Source organism: Rutidosis leptorrhynchoides, chromosome 2 (genome assembly GCF_046630445.1).
Source record: "Rutidosis leptorrhynchoides isolate AG116_Rl617_1_P2 chromosome 2, CSIRO_AGI_Rlap_v1, whole genome shotgun sequence".
NCBI lineage: Eukaryota > Viridiplantae > Streptophyta > Magnoliopsida > Asterales > Asteraceae > Rutidosis > Rutidosis leptorrhynchoides.
This window is the reverse complement of record NC_092334.1, coordinates 570243684-570256536: the sequence shown is the minus strand read 5'-3', so window position 1 is coordinate 570256536 and position 12853 is coordinate 570243684.

Here is a 12853-nt window from a genome sequence, read left to right as displayed (position 1 = left end):
AGTTGAATCAACGAAAACGGAGTTGTAACGAAGAAACTATGACCAAAACGAGATCGGATATCTCAGACTTGTTTAACTTCGGGATTAATTGGGAAAAATTAAATAAAATCACATATTTCTAAGATAACATGATATTTTATATATATGTACTTATAATTCAATTTTATATGGTTCAGGATCACCCATAAACAATACGAGAAGATTAATCATAAGATCCTATGTTTGTACGCAACACGTCATTTGACAACACCGGTACTTTATGTACGCAACACGTCATTTGACAACACCGGTACCGTGGGTCAAGATTAATCTCGACCAATACATATACGATGGGGTTTTATTTATTTCGTTGGGGGTTTTATTTATTTCATTGCGGGTATATTAAACATCTACAAATGAACCATTAAAATTGAATTACTAACAACGAAATGCTAACTACGGACTAAGGAATTATTCAAAGTATTAAAAGTATAACAAGTATATATATGAGACGTTTGTTTAAAAAGAAAAGGTATTGATATATTATATATGGATAGGTTCGTGATATCAACCGGAAGACCAAGTCAAAAATATATATATCTTCAAGACGAACGTGAGTATATAGTCCCACTTTTAAACTCTAAATATTTCGGGATGAGAATACATGTATTTTATGTTTTACGTTATGGACACAAGTAACTGAAAAATATATTCTACGTTGAGTTGTACCACTGGCATACTTCCCTGTAGCTTGGTAACTAATATTTACAGCGGTATTGTAAACGCGAATCCTGTTGATAGATCTATCGGGCCTGACAACCCCAACCGGACTGGACGACCAGTATTCAACGGTTGCACAGTACTTCGTTTTGTGACTACACTTGGTACGGTGTAGTAAGATTTCATATTAAAGGGAATATGCGACGTGATTAAATGTTAAGTATGGTTACCAAGTGCTCAACCACTTAGAATATTTTTATTAAACTGTTTATATACGAAATCTTGTGGTCTATATATATATATATATTGCTGCCGGCACTAAACCTATATCTCACCAACTTTATGTTGACCTTTTAAAACATGTCTATTCTCAGGAGATTACTAAAGCTTCCGCTGCATAATGTTGAATTTGAGCAGGATCTTGCGTACGCATATTTGTGTCAAAAATAAGACTGCATATCCAAGAACTTGTGTTGTAAAATATGCTAGAAATCGGGTTGTTATTATCATTTGTAAAGTTTGTAAGTCGAAGATTATCGCTAAACGATAATCATCTTTATTTTGTCCAAAGCTTGTATCAAAAATAAGGATCATGGTTTGTAATGTATAATATATGCAGTTTTTCTTTAAAAAATGTCGCATATAGAGGTCAATACCTCGCAATGAAATCATACGTTATCTAACACGTTCTTATGGTTAAGGACGGGTTATGACATGTGGTATCAGAGCGGTGGTCTTAGCGAACCAGGTTTGCATTAGTGTGTCTAACTGATAAGTCGTTAGGATACATTAGTAAGTCTGGACTTTGACCGGGTTTGATTTAAAAACCATTGCTTATCATTGTTGGTTAAAATTTATATGTAAATATTATGTAGTACTAATGGGTTAGTTGTTGTGTGATAGATGTCGGGATCAAAACTTATCATCACGTTCAGCGACTCCGAACCAGAATCTTCAGATGGTGTTCCAGTCATTAACCTATCCGATGACGAAAATAATATCTTTGGGGAAGACTCACAAATTCCGGATGAACCGACTATAGAGAACCCGGAAAGTGAACCCGAGGAGGAAAGTGAACCCGAGGAGGAAAGTGAACCCGAGGAGGAAAGTGAACCCGAGGAAGAAATACAGGAAATTACAAAAGACGAGTTCGAACTAGGAAAGAAACGAAAGGCTAATGAATTAGAAAATTCAAATCCCGAGTTTAGTAAGGATGATGTGGCACCAACTCCACTAGACACTACCACCCCTATTCCCGCTATTCCTATTCATTCTATCCCGGCATCCAGTTCTTTAGTCCCACAGCCAAAATATAGGCAGACAGCCAGGATAAGCGTTAAGCGATTCTTTGAACCTAAACGTCCTAGAAAATAGACCAAACGATGCGCTGCCGTATTAAACCATGGGATCATATAATGTTTTGTATAATATTATTAGTGTGGTTTTCTTAATGTTCGATGTAAGATAAGCATATGTAAAATAGTGAAGTGTGAAATGCAATAATTTTCCATGGTTAAGTATTATTTAGATGGTAGTAATTGATTCTGTACTAAGCTATTAAGTATGGACATTAACGGGTAGGTACTACCCTAGATATAATTATAAAATGCTAATAAGAAGAAAAGGCTTTTATAATAATACCTGGTTCATATTATTAATAAGCTATAATGTACTGTAAATATACACTACATCTATAATATTCCATGTGAATAATTATTTTCTTTTCATTCTTATAGAAGAATATGGCGCGATTGAACCGAATGACGGAACAAGAAATCCAGGAACTCATCAATCAACGAGTGAACGACAGAATGTTATGGGTCGAGGCTGCAAGAGGTGCTGCAGTTAACCCAAATCCTCGTGTGGGGTGCACTTACAAAACTTTTCAAGCTTGCAAGCCCTCATCATTCAGTGGAACAGAAGGACCGATCGGTTTAACCCGATGGATAGAAAAGATGGAGACTGTGTTTAAAATCAGTGGTTGTGTTGAAAAGGACATGACCAAGTATGCATCATGCACTTTACAAGATAGTGCACTCACGTGGTGGAAAAATTATGTGAAGGCTGTAGGAGGAGATGTAGCTTATGATACTCCATGGGAAGAATTCAAAACAATGTTAATCAACGAATATTGTCCAAGGAACGAGGTTAGGAAGTTGGAAGATGAGTTACGAAGTCTGAAGGTTATTGGTACTGAAATCACCAACTACAATCAGCGATTCATGGAATTAGTTTTGCTATGTCCTGAATTGGTTCCAACCGAAGAACGGAAGATTGAAATGTACAAAGATGGTTTGCCCAAAAAGGTCAAGGCAAACGTTACAGCATCGAAACCTAAGACAATTCATGAAGCTATAACCATGGCAAACGAGCTAATGGATCAGGTCATCATGGATAAGAAAGTATCCAATACTGATGTGAAGGTATCAGGTAACAAAAGAAAGTGGAATGGAAATTATGATCGAGGTAACCAACAACAATCTTTTAAGAAACAAGAAATCACGCAAGGTGCGGGTAGTGGTTTAAGCTTTGGTTATAAAGGACAAAATCCTTTATGCAACCGATGCCACAAACATCACTCTGGTTACTGTAATGTGGTATGCAACAAATGTAATCGAAAGGGTCATCTTGCTGAAGATTGTAGGGCTCTCGTTATAAATACAAATGGTACCAAGACTCCTGCCACCAATGCAAATAGAACTGCTTTGGCTACCATTACTTGTTATGGGTGTGGAAAACAAGGTCACTATAAGAGCCAGTGCCCGAATCCAGAGAAAAATATCGGACCTGCACGAGGGAGAGCATTTGTTATTAATGCTAGAGAGGCGTGTGAAGACCCGGAGCTTGTTACGGGTACGTTTACCATTAATAACTTATCCGCATCTATTATATTTGATACTGGTGCTGATAGAAGTTACGTGTGTAGAGACTTTCACGCTAAATTGAATTGTTCATCATTACCTCTAGATGCTAAGTACATGATTGAGTTAGCTAATGGTAAACTAATTAAAGACGATAAAATTTGCCATGATTGTAAAATAAATTTAGCCGGAGAAACATTTAAGATTGATTTGATACCCGTAGAATTAGGAAGTTTTGATGTAATAGTCGGCATGGACTGGATGTCCAAAATAGGAGCCGAAGTTGTGTGCGCCAAGAAGGCAATTCGCATTCCTCGTAAGAATAAAACGCCAGTAATGATTTATGGAGAGAAGGGTAACTCAAAGCTAAAACTCATTAGTTATTTGAAAGCTCAAAATCGCTTGAAGAAAGGGTGCTATGCTATCTTAGCACATGTTAATAAAGTCGAAAAGAAAGAAAAAGAGAAGTGCATCAATGACGTGCCTGTGGCAAGAGATTTTCCTGAAGTATTTCCGGAAGAGTTGCCAGGATTACCTCCATTTAGATCTGTAGAATTTCAAATAGATCTTGTACCAGGAGCTGCACCGGTTGCCCGTGCTCCATATAGACTTGCACCATCCGAGTTAAAAGAACTTCAGAGTCAGTTAAAAGAATTACTGGATCGTGGATTCATACGACCAAGTACTTCACCGTGGGGAGCTCCAATTTTATTCGTCAAGAAGAAAGACGGATCTTTCCGAATGTGTATAGATTATCGTGAATTAAATAAGTTAACTATCAAGAATCGGTATCCACTACCGAGAATTGATGACTTATTTGATCAACTCCAAGGATCATGTGTGTACTCGAAAATTGACCTAAGATCGGGCTATCATCAATTACGTGTCAAAGAAGAAGATATACCGAAAACTGCTTTTCGGACACGCTACGGTCATTACGAATTTTTGGTTATGCCGTTTGGATTGACGAATGCGCCAGCTGTATTCATGGACCTCATGAATCGAGTTTGTAGTCCATATTTAGATAAGTTTGTTATCGTTTTCATTGATGATATTCTTATCTATTCCAAGAGTGAGCAAGAGCATGAGCAGCATGTAAGGTTGATATTAGAGTTGTTAAGAAAAGAACAGCTATATGCTAAATTTTCTAAATGTGCTTTCTGGTTGAAAGAAGTGCAATTTCTTGGCCACGTTGTTAGTAGCAAAGGAATTCAGGTTGATCCAGCAAAAATTGAAGCCATTGAAAAATGGGAGACTCCTAAGACACCAATGCAGATACGCCAATTTTTGGGTTTAGCCGGTTATTATAGAAAGTTTATTCAAGATTTTTCCCGAATAGCTAAGCCGTTGACAGCGTTAACGCAAAAAGGGAAGAAATATGAATGGACTTCTGAGCAGGAGAGTGCATTTCAATTACTGAAAAAGAAGTTGACTACGGCGCCTATTTTATCGTTACCAGAAGGGAACGATGATTTTGAAATATATTGTGACGCTTCGCGACAAGGTTTTGGTTGCGTTCTTATGCAACGGAAGAAAGTTATTGCATACGCATCCCGACAATTAAAGATTCACGAGCGGAATTATACGACGCATGATCTAGAACTGGGAGCAGTCGTGTTTGCGTTAAAGATATGGAGACACTACTTATATGGGGTTAGATGCACTGTGTTTACTGATCATAAAAGTCTTCAACATATTTTCGATCAGAAACAGCTGAACATGAGGCAACGTAGGTGGGTCGAGCTGATAAACGACTACGATTGTGAGATTCGCTATCATCCCGGGAAAGCGAATGTAGTGGCTGACGCATTAAGCAGGAAGGAACGAGAACCAATTCGAGTACGAGCGATGAACATAAAAATTCGCATGAATCTCAACTCACAAATCAAAGAAGTTCAACGAGAAGCACTTACTAAAGAAAATATAGGAAATGAAATAATGAAGAAGTATGAGAAGCAACTCGTTATGCGGGAAGATGGAATTCGATATTTTGCAAATCGTATTTGGGTACCAAATTTGGGTGGATTAAGGAAGTTGATATTGAACGAGGCACATAAGACAAGATATTCGATACATCCTGGAGTTGGAAAGATGTACCAAGATCTTAAGACGCATTATTGGTGGCCTAATTTGAAGACAGACGTTGCAACATATGTTGGGGAATGTTTAACTTGTTCCAAAGTCAAAGCAGAACACCAGAAGCCGTCAGGGTTACTTCAACAACCAGAAATTCCAGAATGGAAATGGGACGGTATTACCATGGATTTCATCACGAAGTTACCAAAGACTGCCTGGGGATACGACACTATTTGGGTAATTGTTGATCGTCTTACCAAATCTGCACATTTCTTGCCTACAAAGGAAACGGATAGAATGGAGAAATTATTACGATTATATATAAAGGAAATAGTTTGAAGGCATGGAATACCTATTTCCATTATATCTGATCGTGATAGTAGATTTACCTCAAAGTTCTGGCAATCACTACAGGAGGCACTAGGAACTCGTTTGGATATGAGTACCGCATATCATCCGCAAACGGACGGGCAGAGTGAAAGAACAATTCAGACTCTTGAAGACATGCTCAGGGCATGTGTGATCGATTTTGGAAACGGATGGGATAAGTATCTACCATTAGCAGAATTCTCGTATAATAATAGTTATCATGCGAGCATTAAAGCTGCACCATTCGAAGCATTGTACGGAAGGAAGTGTAGATCTCCTATCTGTTGGAATGAAGTAGGAGATCGACAATTAACTGGTCCCGAGATCATACATGAAACTACTGAAAAGATAGTACAAATCAAAGAGAGATTGAAAACAGCCCGTAGTCGCCAAAAGAGCTACGCCGATGTCCGAAGGAAACCATTAGAGTTTCAGATCGGTGACATGGTTATGCTAAAGGTGTTACCTTGGAAAGGTGTAATACGTTTCGGTAAAAGAGGTAAACTGAACCCAAGATATGTAGGCCCGTTCAAGATCATCGAACGCATTGGACCGGTAGCTTATCGACTCGAGTTACCGCAACAACTCGCCGGAGTACATAATACCTTTCACGTCTCGAACCTTAAGAAGTGTCTTGCAAAGGAAGACCTCACCATTCCTCTTGAAGAAATCCATGTCGACGAGAAACTACAATTCATCGAAGAACCAATCGAAATCATGGATCGTGAAGTTAAACGGCTCAAGCAGAGCAACATACCGATCGTTAAGGTTCGTTGGAATGCTCGAAGGGGTCCCGAGTTTACTTGGGAACGAGAGGATCAAATGAAACAAAAGTATCCACACTTGTTTCCCGATGACGCAAAATAGGTACAATTTTAAAATTTCGGGACGAAATTTATTTAACGGGTAGGTACTGTAATGACCCGCACTTTTTCGATCATTCTATATTTATAAGATTAATATTTACATAAATTAAACCTTACCAACATGACAAGCAATCCAAATTGTTGAGACTTATGTCTTCGAAAAGAGTTTTACACAACGTTTGACCGTTCAATTTGACCGATGATATCACGAACTATATAACATACGATAATTATACGTTTATGTATATATATGTATTTATATATATTTAACATGATCTAAGGATGTTTAACATCTCATTGGGTACTAATAACAATGAGTTATAAGTATATTTTGAAACTACTAACTTAAGTTTTCAAAACGATAACTATACGTAACGTTCTTCGACATAAATACTTATAACCTATAATACTTATACATGCATCGTATAGATATGTATTTTATCACTTTTAAAGGGCTTACATACATAAAACAATATAAGTATATTTACAAAAGATAGCTATATTTGAATCCTCGTTCCGTTTCCTCAAAGATTTCTATACGTATACCTAGAGTATATGTACCCGTATCATACGCAGCTTCTAGATGTATTTACTATTGGTATATACCAATAAAAATCTGCTCCTTAGCAGCCTTAAATGATTAAGAAACATGTGGAACCAACCATTTGTCAAGTAGCATGAATTATTTAGCAAGAAAACAAAGTTAGGTATCTTTTTTTTCCTTTATAACCTAAAAACGTTTTTATGCATACACACCATTTCTTCAACCCATTTTCTCATACTTACACTCCCATTTCTCTCTCAAAATACTCTTAACTTCATACTTGATCATCTCCAAGCATTTTCCCCATCATTTAGCTTCAAAAACATCACTTAATCACCATAAGAAAACCCTTACAAAAACACTTCAAGAATCCTTCCAAGAACACAAACTTACTTCCAATCTTTCATCCAATTCCATCACCCTTTTAGTTCTAGGTTCTTACTCCTCTTTTACAGCAACCTTGTCCAAGGAACTTGAGGTAGAATCTATGTTCATAACCTTATTCGATTCATATATATATAGCTATCTTATTTTGTGGTATAAAATTTTAACAACAAGAACATAGTTTGAATGTTTTCAAACTTGTTTGCAAACTAAATAGATCCTTCTAACTTAACTTTTAAAATACTTCAAGACCTGTAATATATCATAAATATATGCTAATTTAACAAGGTATAACTTGGTTTTTCAAAGAACACCTTAAAAACTGAATTTACGACGTCGGAGTGCAACCGGGGGCTGTTTTGGGTTGGATAATTAAAAACCATCTTAAACTTTGAATTGGAGGTTTATTTTCTGGAAAAATGATTTTTACTATGAATATGATAACACATAAAAATTTCATGATTTAACTCAAAGTATAAGTATTTTTAGAAAAATAATCATTTAAGGTTGTTTACATGATGGAAAATGATTAACTTCATAAGTTTCACTAAAGTTTGACCTATGACCTGTTATTTTGAATACAAACTAAGGTATTTATAGTTCATAGTCTTAAAGAGGGACTCGATCCAAGGAAGTGACAAGTTGAATCAACGAAAACGGAGTTGTAACGAAGAAACTATGACCAAAACGAGATCGGATATCTAAGACTTGTTTAACTTCGGGATTAATTGGGAAAAATTAAATAAAATCACATATTTCTAAGATAACAAGATATTTTATATATATGTACTTATAATTCAATTTTATATGGTTCAGGATCACCCATAAACAATACGAGAAGATTAATCATAAGATCCCATGTTTGTACGCAACACGTCATTTGACAACACCGGTACTTTATGTACGCAACACGTCATTTGACAACACCGGTACCGTGGGTCAAGATTAATCTCGACCAATACATATACGATGGGGTTTTATTTATTTCGTTGGGGGTTTTATTTATTTCATTGCGGGTATATTAAACATCTACAAATGAACCATTAAAATTGAATTACTAACAACGAAATGCTAACTACGGACTAAGGAATTATTCAAAGTATTAAAAGTATAACAAGTATATATATGAGACGTTTGTTTAAAAAGAAAAGGTATTGATATATTATATATGGATAGGTTCGTGATATCAACCGGAAGACCAAGTCAAAAATATATATATCTTCAAGACGAACGTGAGTATATAGTCCCACTTTTAAACTCTAAATATTTCGGGATGAGAATACATGTATTTTATGTTTTACGTTATGGACACAAGTAACTGAAAAATATATTCTACGTTGAGTTGTACCACTGGCATACTTCCCTGTAGCTTGGTAACTAATATTTACAGCGGTATTGTAAACGCGAATCCTGTTGATAGATCTATCGGGCCTGACAACCCCAACCGGACTGGACGACCAGTATTCAACGGTTGCACAGTACTTCGTTTTGTGACTACACTTGGTACGGTGTAGTAAGATTTCATATTAAAGGGAATATGCGACGTGATTAAATGTTAAGTATGGTTACCAAGTGCTCAACCACTTAGAATATTTTTATTAAACTGTTTATATACGAAATCTTGTGGTCTATATATATATATTGCTGCCGGCACTAAACCTATATCTCACCAACTTTATGTTGACCTTTTAAAACATGTCTATTCTCAGGAGATTACTAAAGCTTCCGCTGCATAATGTTGAATTTGAGCAGGATCTTGCGTACTCATATTTGTGTCAAAAATAAGACTGCATATCCAAGAACTTGTGTTGTAAAATATGCTAGAAATCGGGTTGTTATTATCATTTGTAAAGTTTGTAAGTCGAAGATTATCGCTAAACGATAATCATCTTTATTTTGTCCAAAGCTTGTATCAAAAATAAGGATCATGGTTTGTAATGTATAATATATGCAGTTTTTCTTTAAAAAATGTCGCATATAGAGGTCAATACCTCGCAATGAAATCATACGTTATCTAACACGTTCTTATGGTTAAGGACGGGTTATGACATCTGCATCCCATACCCCTCACTGCACCTTCCACATAATCTTCATCGTCCTTTGTTCCTCACCCTATTCTCAAGCTTCATAGTCAAACCCACCCCCGTACCTACTAATCCCATTGTCACCCGCTCTCAAGCTGGTATTACGTGACCTATCCAAACGTCTGAATCTTAATGTTTCTACCATATCTCTAATTTCTAAATACTACCTTCAAGCTTTTACCGATCCTAACTGGCAAAGTGCTATGTGTGATGAATATAATGATTTGATTAAAAATCATACTTGGACCCTTGTGCCCCGACCAATGTACGCTAACATTTTTCGTTCTATGTGGCTCTTTTGACATAAGTATAACGCAGATGGTACATTGATTCGCTACAAAGCGTGGCTTGTTGCTAATGGGCGCAGTCAGGAGATTGGGATCGATTACGATGAAACTTTCAGCCCGGTAATTAAGTTGAGTACTATACACACAGTTCTTAGCCTGGCTCTTTCCAGAGATTGGCTTGTCCATCAGTTTGATGTTAAGAACATGTTTCTTAATGGTGATCTTGTTGAGAGTATCTATGTAACAGCCTCGCTTTGGGCCTAGTAGAAATGACACATTTACCCTTGTGGGTTTGTATAGTGATTTTAATAATTATGTGTTTTATAATTATTGTGTATGGGATAATGTGCGTTTTGTGACAAGGGTCACAGAACATATTTCCTTTTATGAATTGGACTTAGAATGAATAAGTTATTAAATATTTTGGGTTTCAGATAATTGGTAAATACTCGTATGTTAGACGGAAGTGTTACTTACCTTTGTGTGAAGAAACCTAAGATTAGATATATACCTGTACATTCATTACTTGCAAATTTTAGCAATAACATAAACCCTAAAAAACAGAGTTGTTTTCTAAATCCTAAAATCAAAGAGTGTAATTCGAAGCTTGTGATTTCGTGCATCCAATTCAAGTGATTTCAAGCATCAAAACAAGGTATAAATCTCAGATTTTGAAGAATTAAATTGAGTTGTGAATGGGTTTTAAAAAAGTTAACTTTTATTTTTGATTCTTTCTTTGAATGTGTTTGTTATGCTTGTTTGAGGTTAGAAATAGATTATATATGTGTTATATAGTGTTCTTGGGTCATTGGATTGATCAAAACAAGCAGAAATCGAGTTTTTGGTGTAAAAAACTCAAAAACAGTAAGCTGGTGGTGTTCTTCAGCACCCACACTGTGAAGACCCGTCCTAATCCATCTGGACGAAGTCCATATCGATTACAAACGATTCACAACAGTTGATTACATAGCGAGGTACTTGACCTCCATATGATACATTTTACAAACATTGCCTTCGTTTTTGAAAAGTCAAACTTTCTTTACAACGAAATTTGACATCATGCATACCATTTCTTAATACATCCAACTATAATTGACTTAATAATAATCTTGATGAACTCAACGACTCGAATGCAACGTCTTTCGAAATATGTCATGAATGACTCCAAGTAATATCTTTAAAGTGAGTAAATGCACAGCGGAAGATTTCTTTCATACCTGAGAATAAACATGCTTTCAAGTGTCAACCAAAAGGTTGGTGAGTTCATTAGTTTAACATAAATAATCATTTCATAAATTTTAATAGCCCACAAGATTTCATATTTCCATTTCTCATAAACATACGTCCCATGCATAGAGACAAAAATATCATTCATATGGTTTGAATACCTGGTAACCGACATTCACAATATGCATATAAGAATATCCCCATCATTCCGGGATCCTCCTTCGGACATGATATAAATTTCGAAGTACTAAAGCATCCGGTACTTTGGATGGGGCTTGTTGGGTCCGATAGATCTATCTTTAGGATTCGCGTCAATTAGGGTGTCTGTTCCCTAATTCTTAGATTACCAGACTAAAAAGGGTGATATTCGATTCGATAATCCAACCATATAATGTAGTTTCGATTACTTGTGTCTATTTCGTAAAACATTTATAAAAGTAGCGCATGTATTCTCAGTCCCAAAAATATATATTGCAAAAGCATTTAAAAGGGGAGTAATGAAACTCACGCATATAAATATTGTAAAACAGTCTTTAAAACAGTGCATGTATTCTCAGCCCAAAAATATAAAGAGTAAAAGGGAGCAAATGAACTCACCATACTGTATTTTGTAGTAAAAATACATATGACGTCATTTAACAAGTGTAGGGTTGACCTCGGATTCACAAACCTATATCATTTGTATATATATTAATATACATAATCGTAATCGACAAATTTATTTATTATAACTTAATTTATATATTATATATCTAATTTGCGTATATATATTCAAAATGGTTAATATTTATATAGTTAATATATCCCTATTTATATACATTCTTGTTTAATGTTATATTTAAAAGAATCGATTGTTTGTCATCTGTAAGTATTTATATAAATACTTTTAGTAGTTTTGATATATATAATTATGTGATATTTTAATATAATTATAGTATATGTGAAAAGTATATTTTGTGTACAAAATATTTATTTGTTTAAAAAGGTAGTTTTTGATATCAAAAATGATAATATTAATAATCATATTACTTAATAATAATACTTATATTGTTTATAATATTATTAATAACAATAATAATAATCATCATTATGTTTGTAATTAAGGTTATGATAATAATAATAATACTAAAAATCATAAAATGATACAAGTACTAATGTTGATGAAAATAATTTGTATTATTTTTGTAATAACAATATCATTCTTATTCATAGTAATCAAAATAATCCTTATATTAATATTATTAACAATTCTGAAATTTTAACAACAAAAAAATACTTTTACTGATTTTAATATAGATAACGTTAAAAATAGTCTTAACGAAATTAATGAATATATAGTAATAATAATAATAATACCAATATTATTTTTATGATATTACTTAATAATAACTTTAGTAATAATAATAATAGTTATACTATAACTTTTAACATAATACTAATAACAATTAATAATAAT